Source organism: Anopheles bellator, chromosome 1 (assembly GCF_943735745.2).
Source record: "Anopheles bellator chromosome 1, idAnoBellAS_SP24_06.2, whole genome shotgun sequence".
Lineage (NCBI taxonomy): Eukaryota > Metazoa > Arthropoda > Insecta > Diptera > Culicidae > Anopheles > Anopheles bellator.
Genome location: NC_071285.1, coordinates 42424786 through 42435440, shown reverse-complemented (window position 1 = coordinate 42435440; position 10655 = coordinate 42424786).

Below are 10655 nucleotides of genomic sequence, written 5' to 3'. Positions count from 1 at the left end.
GATTCGAATCGCTTTAATGGCCGTTGTTTCGGCCCTTTTGTTGTCATTTGTCATCCCACAATCTAGTGGGAAACACAACTTGATTACAACCTGATTAAAATGTGCCACGTTGGCTGCTCGAGCGGCGCTAACGATGGTAGCGGATTAAGTTGAGTTCAATTCTGGAACGCCCGGTTGTTATTAGAAGAGTTTCCTTCGTGACATTCTTTCATACTACTGAAGCAATTGATACATCTTCTACAACAACAAAAAAACATAAAATATTCAAAATGGCATGTTGCGGTTCTACAATCCCTCTCCAATTTGGATAACCTTGTCAAAAGATTTAGTTTCATTTGTAGCTAGTTTATTCTTACTTTGTCCAGAGTCAGTTCGTTTTCCTAACTCACTCGATTCACTCACGGTGGTACTTTGAAAACAAGTGCAACAGTGTAGCCTGTAGGGTCATAAACATGTTGAATTTTACTATCCCCTCGCACCCAAAAGGGTTCCACAATTTATTGCTGACACTGTTTCACCAGAGCAATAAAAATGGCTTTCTAATTGCTAGACAATTTCGGTACAATGTGTCAGAGTGTTGCCAAGTCCGTTTGCAAGAACCATTTCCCGGGAAACCCATTTCCCGGAAGGATCCGGTAATTTGTTGCTGAAAACACTGAAATGATCATTCACGGCCAATGTAAACATGTAAACAAACCAATTTTGTTGTAACTAAAATAGTGTGTGCCATACTGGGGAGCGAGGTGTTCCGTAATGTTTTTGACATTATCGATTAATGCCAAAGTGCTGCGCCTCTGTCAAAACGTTCACGGGTCGGCCGAGACGTAAACCCGTGCGTAAATACTGTTTGCATACGCTTTGCTTACAAACAGAGGATAATTTATGTTCTTATTTGCTGGTATAGCAACAAAATCTTAAAAAAAACAGATTTTTTTCAGAAATCAATTTTTTTCTCTTCTATTTCTGTTTTCTTGGACCAAAAACACGAACGTAAACACGTTTCACGTTTCGTTTTTATATTTTTGCTGCCACACGAAGCGTAAACGTTTTGACATTACAAATTAATTTTACGCTAATTTTCACGCTTCGTGTAGCCCCAGTAATACAGTTTTATTTGTTTTGTGGACGACATCACATTGAGCTCCCCGCAATAACGTGTTGTAAACATTTTTCAATTTGCGTCCTTATTTCTCTGATTTTAGATTCCGGCAACATAATCATGTCTACCGCTGGATGATGCAACCGGAAGCATTGATTCAATGCATCTATACAGAAAAATAAGTGAATGTACAATTTAGTATAAAAATAATACACTATACTCACTCGTGGTAGGAACCAGTAGGAGAGAAGGTGGGGGGGCTGGAGCCACCGAGGGCGGTGGAGGTGGTGGCATAGCAACAGATTGCGTATGTCCGACTGTAAAAATTATACAATTAATAATTAATAATTCAGCAAATAGTGCACCATACTCACTCGTGGTCGGTGGAGCCGGTGGAAGTGGTTGAGATGCATTGACTAAAACTGATAAGAAAAAATGAAAATTTAAGGTACTTAACATTCAGACTAGTATTAATATATCTTTACAGTATAGTGGCGTGTGCTCAACTCCGTTGTCGACTGTCCACGTTGTCGGTTGTTCGACTGTAAAAATTACGTAATTATCGAACCAATTTACATTCAGCAAATAGTGCACTATACTCACTCGTGGTCGGTGGAGCCACCGAGGGCGGTGGTGGTGGTTGTGCAGACTGCAGATAATAATTACAGTCTAGTGGAGGTAAGGCTAAAGCCACCGAGGGCGGTGGAGGTGGTGGCATATCAACAGATTGCAATGTAGGCGAATAATAGATTGGCATGTTCTCAATTCCGTTGTCGACTGTAAAAATTATATAATTAATAATTAATAATTCAGTAAATAGTGCACTATACTCACTCGTGGTCGGCGGAGCCTCCCAGGGCGGTGTTGGTGGTTGTGGGATAGCAACAGACTGCAGAACTGATGAAGAAAAACGAGAAGTTAATGTACTTAAAATTCAGACTGATTGATAACACTTACCTAATGTGGTAACAGGAGAAGGGACCGAAGGGTTAGGAGAGGGTGAAGGGATTGGAGAGATGGGAGCATGAGGAGGAAGAGGGGAAGGAGCCTGAAGCGGAGGAGCATTTAAATTGCAAAGGGTTGTGGAACAGGAAAAACTGGAGGTTGTGGAGGCTGTAGACAGGCGGCGGCGGTTTGCGGACGGTTGAGGGACGATTGGACGCAGTGCAGGTGTTTTTCTTGCACGTATGCGCGTGAGTATATCTGCAAGTACAACACAGCAGTGCATCTGTTGGTCTTGACCATGGGGTTGTTTTTGGTGCTTTCTCCAACAATGAGTTGTTCGGTTGTGCACTTTCTTCCAGATAGACTTGCATTTTATCTTCGGCATTTTCACTTGCAGCGCTATCTGCTGCCACGCTTTTTCTAACTGTGCACTTAAGGGGATGTGGGATTCTTTGGGTTGGGCAAAATAAACACAATCATAGCGTTTAATTTGTTGCACCAATTGTAATTCTTTATCCGTAACGTGCGTCATTTCTAGACTCAACTCAGGCGGCTACGGCTTTGCGCAAGGTTTGTTTTGATTGTCAAATTTGCGAAAAGTGCTCGAAGTTTCAGTTCAACGGTTATCGATTCACCCTCCCCTCCCACATGCACACATGCACAGGTGCCAGAAAAACGATGAACGATTAGCTTGCGATGAGCCATGATCAATGCCCGATAGAGGGCGCTAGGGCACAATCTGATTTGAATACGAATAAAATAAATAAAATTTATAAATACGATAAAATAAAGAAACCTCTTTAAACAAAACACACAGATACAAGGTTTTTGCCATGTTACTTTGTTTGTTGTGAAATGAGAAATGCCAAAGGTAAACAAAGGTAAAATATTGCAGATCAGATTAGTTATTGCATCAGATTAGATCAGATTAGATTGCAGATTGTTATTGATCAGGTGGGTTAAAAGATATTCTATTTTAAGATATTGATTTTGTGATAACACATTCTTTGTGTGAATTGCAGGGCGACATTGTAGGCCACTTCCGTGTCGTGTGTCTACCGATTCTTTTTATATAAAGTGCGTGTTAAAACCACAATTTATGGTCTATGGTGAGCCGATCAACCCAAATTGGGTCCTTTCGTTTGAAGCATCCTTTTGCCCGTACCTGCTTCACTCTGTCCCGAAGCTGGCGCTACCAGGTAATGGTGTCCCGGGCCCGGACCCTTTTTCGCGGGGGTGTCATCAGCGGGCACGCGTTGCACCTAAACAAAAAACAAAAGGACTGTTTTAGGGGAAAGGAAGAGAAGGACATCTATGCACCAAGTGCAGGTATTCATAGTCAGGCGACGAATTGGTTGGTCGGATCACAAGGATTCGGGTAGATCGTTTAGGACCCCTCAGGGCAATGTATTTTTGTCAAGAAGCGATTAGAACATAATAACGAGAATTGTTGCCTCTTTCGATCTCCTAAGTCGGGTAGGCATCAATGAATGTATGGAAATTTCTTAACATTCGCAGCATTCGCTCAGTGAGCCTCGTGTAATACGGTAACGATTCCACGGTGTGTTGCTTTGTTTTCCAAGTGATAATTCGAGTGAGATTTGTGTCTTAATCTGTTGAATTCGGAGTGCCAAGTGCTTTTTTGTGTATCAAATCAAGGTAAGTTGTGTTCTCTTTTGTCGGGATAGTGTTAACTTGTAGCAGATGCAACATATTTTCATATCTGTTTTTCCTTGCTGCAGAATGTCTTTTGCACCCAGCAAACGAGGAAGGTTCGGGTCGCCCGCGGACCAGGAAAGGCAGCCGGCAAGTCCGAACCAACCGGGACCATCTGATAGGCAACCGGAAGCCGAAGACGTTGAGGTTAGTTATATATTTCAATGGTGTAGTAAAGGAAAAATTCAATAATATGAGAACAAGCTAAATTCCTCCTACGTGAAAACAAGTGTATCCGCAGAAACCAAATTTATTATTACTTAACGTTTGGTGGTTGTTGCTTTTGACAAGAACAACTAAATGAATACAATTTAGAAGTAGAATGATTTTACTTACACTTTGTTGGTGAGTTTTGGAAAGGGCTAGTTATAAACAATTATTAAACGATAAACGGATTGTAGTTCTTCTGCTAATCGAAAGAGAAGTCTTCCGTGAAATGTTTCCTCGAACTGTAGGATGTATCATGGATCATGTAGGATGTAGGATCATGGGTACATCTGGTGTTGATTGCATGAAGTCACAATCTAGGAGTAATTTCGTTTTGTTCTCACTTGTTGATGGTTGCAGAAGTGGTACTACGAGGTATCCTAGTCTCGTCGCGATCTCGTCGTAAATTAATTCTGAAAACTCCGCTTTTTCTCATCCGCAGTACCATAGCGATAGCGACTGTGAGCAGGAACCGGATCTCTTGGAGACTCAGCGCGCGGTCTTTAAAGCGCTACCTGCAGAAAGTCGGGATAAAATCCAAAAAGTCTGCAAGGGAATAGCTGCAATACGCTTCAAATACAACCTGGGCCCCAAGTTCGCGACAGAAATGCTCAGTCTGCTGCAACCCGACTACCCGGGAATGCCGTTGGATTTGCGAGCAGCTTTGGACGTGCCGTCGAATTTCCCAGCTCGGGAAACGCCGGGGGGTCTATACTGGCACCGCGGCTTGGGTTAGTATTTTTGTAGTAGTAATTATTATTTACACCTGTGTTTTGTTTGTTATTTACACCTATCATTTTCATTTCTATCATTTGCAGAGAACGGGCTGCAGACCAATTACACCAACGGAAGCGGCGCCACACAGGTCGACATAGACATACACGTTGACGAGATGCCACTGTATAAAAATCCGTCGCAGGTATCTTGGACCATCCTGGGGATGGTTCAGGATCCGGTTCAGCAAACAGAGCCGTTCGTGATCGGAACGTACACCGGAGAGAAGTGGCCGCAACGCATGCGCGATTTCCTCCGTCCGTTGGTGGACGAAGTAAATACTTTGAATAGACAAAAAAAGACTATTAATGGGGCCTCCGTCAGGATCGACGGATTTAACGCAGATCACAGAGCTCTGTGTTTAATAAAAGGTAAGAATTGACGGACGGGAATCATTGCCAGATTTTTATAATGATTTTTTTTTCAGAGGTCCAACAACGCTCGCAACAGGCTTGCCACATGTGCGAGGCCATTGGCTGGAGGGACCCGGAGAAGGGCATGGTGTACCCGATCGGAAAGGGTGCCCAACGAACCGATGCCCGTTTCCGAGAGCTCCGGTACTTTGGCCACCACAAAGAAGAGCTCGTGGCCGAGGGCGACAATCGCAGGATGGCCCCAATTCGATCGGCTTTGCTAGACATCGCCGATATCGACATGGTGCTGGACTTCCGGATCGGCGATGAGGAGCACCTGTTGCACACAGGTATTTTTTTAAATTTGTTTGAAAATCTTATTAAGGGAAATGGCAGGGACATTTTGCCAATCGAAGACAGGAAATTAGATAAATTGAACGGTCGGTTGAGGAGAACAACGCTACCGTGCGAATGTTCTCCTCGCCGCTTTGTACCCATTTCGAAAGAATTGGTAGAATTTAAACTAAATCGACTTTATTTAGCCAATTTAATCAAGTATGTAGGTATAACGTTTTTGAAAGATGCCATGCAGACACTTTTTTTACAAAATTTCTTTTCTTGTACGAGGAGAAATTCACCCAAATTACTTATAAGTTCCACTGCCTTACACATCTGGTGGATGAGGTCAAAAGATTTGGGCCGCTGAAGAGAACTTCGTGCCGGCCTTTCGATATGATGTTAAACTCTCTCCGGCACGTGGACAAGCAGCAATCGGCTCTGGACCAGGTGAGCAGTACTTTGCTTCTCCGGGAAGCCGCTTTCCGGAAGTCCGGGAATGCGCCTAATTTCCCTCTTGTGAGTAATAAGCAGACAAACGGCACGTATCATAGAGTCCAGGTACGAGAGGGCTTTACATTAAGAACCAGTCCTTCTGACTGTTGGTTCCTGGTGAAACCCGCGACTCCCGCCGAATCTCCCCGTGTGGTGAAATTTCTATCCGCTTCCGTGGAGCCTTTCCGGATCACAGCGGATCCCTTACTAAGTCACACGAAGCTGTATAACATAATGTGCGAAGAACGCTTACCGGAGGAGTTAAATGTGCTGAAATCCAAAGACAACACCAAGACGCTTAACTCCCCCATAGAGTATGAGTTGCAGGATATTCTCTGCAAGCTGGTCATGCTTCAAGCAGGACCAATATCGACATACACTCCTATGTTCGAAACCCTTCCAGAGCAGTAGTGATAAGTAGTGATAAGTGACAATCAAAACTATTAAGTTTCAAGCTCAAATAAAAATTCTAAAAATAGATCTTGTCTGTTACAACAACTTACTTACCCTCCAGAAATAGTTTATTTACCATATTTTTCCATATTTCTAAAGTACACTAAAGATAAAATACATTGCAGAAGACAAACTAGTATTTTATATTTCGGATAATCTTCACACTCAGATTAATTGCTCTTCAGATCCTGAAAGGGCATATTTGTAAGTTTAGACAATAAATTTTTGTATAACAGTATAACACATTTGTCCGCCATTTTGACGAATTCTTACGAACTTAACGAAGAATTCTTCGTTAAGTTCGTAAGACTTAACGAAAAAAGTAGGCGTGCCATGCTTGGCTGCGTACGTTTTCGTCATAATTGGCTGCGTACGTTTGCTCAGGCGCAAGCGCGATTTTCCGATTTTCCATTTTCCGATTTTCCGATTTGCTTTCCCACACGGACACACGGACGGAAAATCACATTCCGACACATTCACACACCGAATTGAACGTTGGAATGTTTGCTTAATTATTAATTATTGTTAATTAATTAATTATTGTTTTAATGTTTCCCGCGGCTCAATTAAGGAGTTTGAAAAAGTTGCAAACCGTAAAACGCATTTGACGCTCACCGGGAAACCTTGAAAAATTATTCGATTAGCGTGTAATTTCGGACTAAACCATTGGTTTCGTTACCAACGAGGAAATGTTCTTTGTTGTTATTCGCAAAGTTGTCGTTTGAATACACCGTACCAAGTGTAATTAAATGACGCGTATAATTAATAATAATATATAATTATAATGCTAGTATAATTATTATGCTCAACGTCCAACGCAATATGCTACCCGCCTGGTCTATCATTTGCGGTGCGTAGGCACGCACTGGTGGGTGAATTGAAAAGGGGTCTAACGAATATTTACCATCGTTTTAATTGATTACCGAATGCGTCACCTGTTGGGACAATCAACCATTACCCTTCAGAGGGTAAACCATGGACGCAACACGATGCCGTTGATTATGGTTTACGAAAATACCCAACGGTGGCCTTCGCCAACTCCCGCATCAATTATGGGACAGTCGTTAGGTCGAAGGACACATCGGGGTTTCACTGTTACGGTTAAAAATTGAAAACAACCCCCGGTAAAAAAAATGTCGAAGAAGTGCAGGCGACTGCGGCTCAGCGACTACATGGCAGAATGTTTGTTTTATGTTAATGTCAATTTAAACGCTGTTACCGCCGCTCGAAACATCATGTTTCCGAGTATACAAACCCGTAAACTACGGTAGTAGGGGCAGTTACACGGTAAACTGGCTCAACTGGCCTCGTTATTGATTTTTGTGCTTCCCAATTGATTTCTTTTCGGTCGTACCGCGCGAGTAAAATATTCCCCCAATTTGAACGGGACTGGTGCTGGATCGAACAAGATCGAACTTCCCGGGACCTCCACTGCCGAGGCATAGGCATCAACTCCATAGTTGATGTGGCATCCTAAGAAGTATGTTAAACACAAAATACCCCACGCGTGGCTTCGCCCTCGTTTCACGCCTGATAGCGGAGAAAGTTGGATCCTTACCACATCTCGTAATTGCCGCTCACCAACGCGCGGACCAACTGGGAGTAACGGTACTGCTCGTCACATATGCGCCACAGATGCCTTGGCCGCACTGAAGCACTCCGAAAAATGCTTCATCCGGTCCCGACGGCGGGCGTGCGTTAACTTGGCGTGAAATTAAACCAACGGCCTCTGGTTGCGGGGCCAAGGGGGCACCAAAACGGAGCCAACGGAGCAAATTAAAACGTTGCAACCTTGCCCGCTAGGTCGAGGTTGTAATCCCGTTCGATGCCGAGCGAACGCGAACGGGTGGACTGCAATTTGTACTAAAATCATCATTCAACGACTCCGAAACGAGAACGACGAACGCAGCATCGCCACCCGGGGGAAAACCGGGAGTGGCACCCGAAATGAGAACCGAGTTGGTGTGAAAATTAAATTTAAATTTTCATCTCATTAATTACCGCAAACGAGCTGTGCCGCAAACGAGGTGCTCATCACGAGCTGTTAGATGTGACAGATTATCCGGAGCAGGACCGAGCGCGATCGTCACGCAACACGGGCTGTGGAAACGGAAAACATTCCCGATCGGCAACCTTGTTAACGGATTGGTTTGTTAATCGCCTTTTTTTGTTTCGAAAGAGAAAAATGCGTCAAATGAATTTAGGAATGGCTGGGATTAATATTGAACAAACCTTTTTCACTAAAAGCATTACAGTTTGAATACTATTGCGATCATTCGGATCGCAATAATATTGCGATCACCTTGTCTTTTCAGGATTTCCATCGGGTTCGATTTAAAGAAACCATTTAAACTTCAAGCTTCTCTGGCGTCCCACAAGGTCCTTCGGTCGTCTTTATTTTTCATGTTATGAATGATCTTCGAAAATCATCACTCGAGTGATGCAGAAGACTTGAAGATTTTCTTGACGTGTCCGTTGATATCGATGAATATAATTGACTTTCTTTCAGCAAGTTTGTATGTTACAATTGGTTCGTTGCACACTTCTTGCCTTACTGTCTAACTCTTACTCTTAGAACCTCAATGAAATAACCCACAATCCGTTCGGTAGGTTCTTCGCCGTCAACAGTGTCTTTTTAGTAAGTACAAGGTCACAATCACGGTCCCTAATAGACCATTAAAAACAAACGCTTTGTCGTGCTGCCGACAAAGCTCGAATCGAAGCGTTGTGTCTAATTATTATTCCTGGTCAATTTACCCATCAATCAACCGAGACTTTTCGCCACATCGCTTTGATGTCCAGGGCGGCCCTAACGGGCGGAAGAGAGTCGTTAAACTTAAAGGAAACACATCATAAAAATGCCTGCGTTCATACAGCCATCCGCGGCCAGTGCAACCGTTTGCCATAATTACATTAAATTCCAATGTAAATTAATATGCTCAAACCCAGCCGATCAGCGCGGAGCCCGGAGGACGTCACGGCGAGAGGCGATTTGCCGCAAAATGCGCGTTCCCGCGTTCCCAGTCAGTCTAGGGCGTCGTCTCGGTGCCATCTGTGAATATTAATTACCTAACTGACACTCGCTTGACTGCCGATGTTTTCGCTTTGTAGGTTCCTGGCCACGAGATCGGCAGTGGCCACATTGCTTCAATCGACCGACGACTCTTGTAGCCATGGCGGCGTCTGACGGATAAATTCTTTTGATGCAGTCCCACAGGATTCTTGACTTATCTGGCATCTCTTTAGCTAGGCTTGCGAAAACGTGACATCTTCTCGGTGTCACGAAATGCTGATCGTATGAATGGTGCCCTGAGGGCGTGATCGCACCCTAGAGAAGTAGATGGTACGATCTTGCACACACCTGCTGCTGGTGTAGGAATTTTAAATGCATTGAGCATTTCAAACATAGTAAGAGAACGCTAAAAGTAATTTCACAGGGATCTCAGCGATTAGAAATCTCACAACAGGATGCTTTCGTAGGAGAAGCAAATAACGAGAATTCGCCTGTCAATGAAAAATACGAAACTGTACTTTATGTGTTTGTTGAATGTAAGGTCCCGAGCTTTACGAATCCTTTTACGACAGGCATCCAAGGGAACAACTACTAAGTATTTATTGCTGTTTCTGAATCAGCATCACCTGTCGAAAAATACAACCAAATTTCCGACCAACCTAATGACCATCCGTTGTATTTTTTTCGTTTTTTCTTTCATTCGCCAGTGGACAAGAAGCATGAGCCAGGATTCCTAAAAGTCATGAGGGGCGCTCCCTTCGCAGGACATCGTCACGCAGGTCAAGTGCCTATATCCGCTCCCCGCTGAAGCGGTTCGGCGTTTTCAACCGGAAGCTGGGCCTCCAGGGAATCCGCAGCACCGTCGGAAGATCGGTTTGAAATCAGGTTTGACCGGAAGCTTCAGGGAAAAACATTTGGAAAAAGGCTACTCGCGCTTTTCTTCTTTACCTGATGCACCGATTTTCGCATGCAGCGCCACTTCTCAGCCATTCCAGTGCCTTGAGCGGTTTCCGTAAAACACGTATTGTCTTTTTTTTTCAATCGGAAAAGTCCGCTAAAATAATCAAAATCAGAATTCAATTTGAACCAAAAAGTACTAGGGGAACAGGAGCGGCTGGTAGGTAGCACCATTGACTTGCTTTTTTATTTATTTACAATTTTATTCGTAAATTTCGGAGATATTCAGAAAAATAACCATTCAACGGGAATCTTGTTTCTTCATCTTTAAGCGTTAAATCTTTATTAATAAATTAGTGGTTTTTAG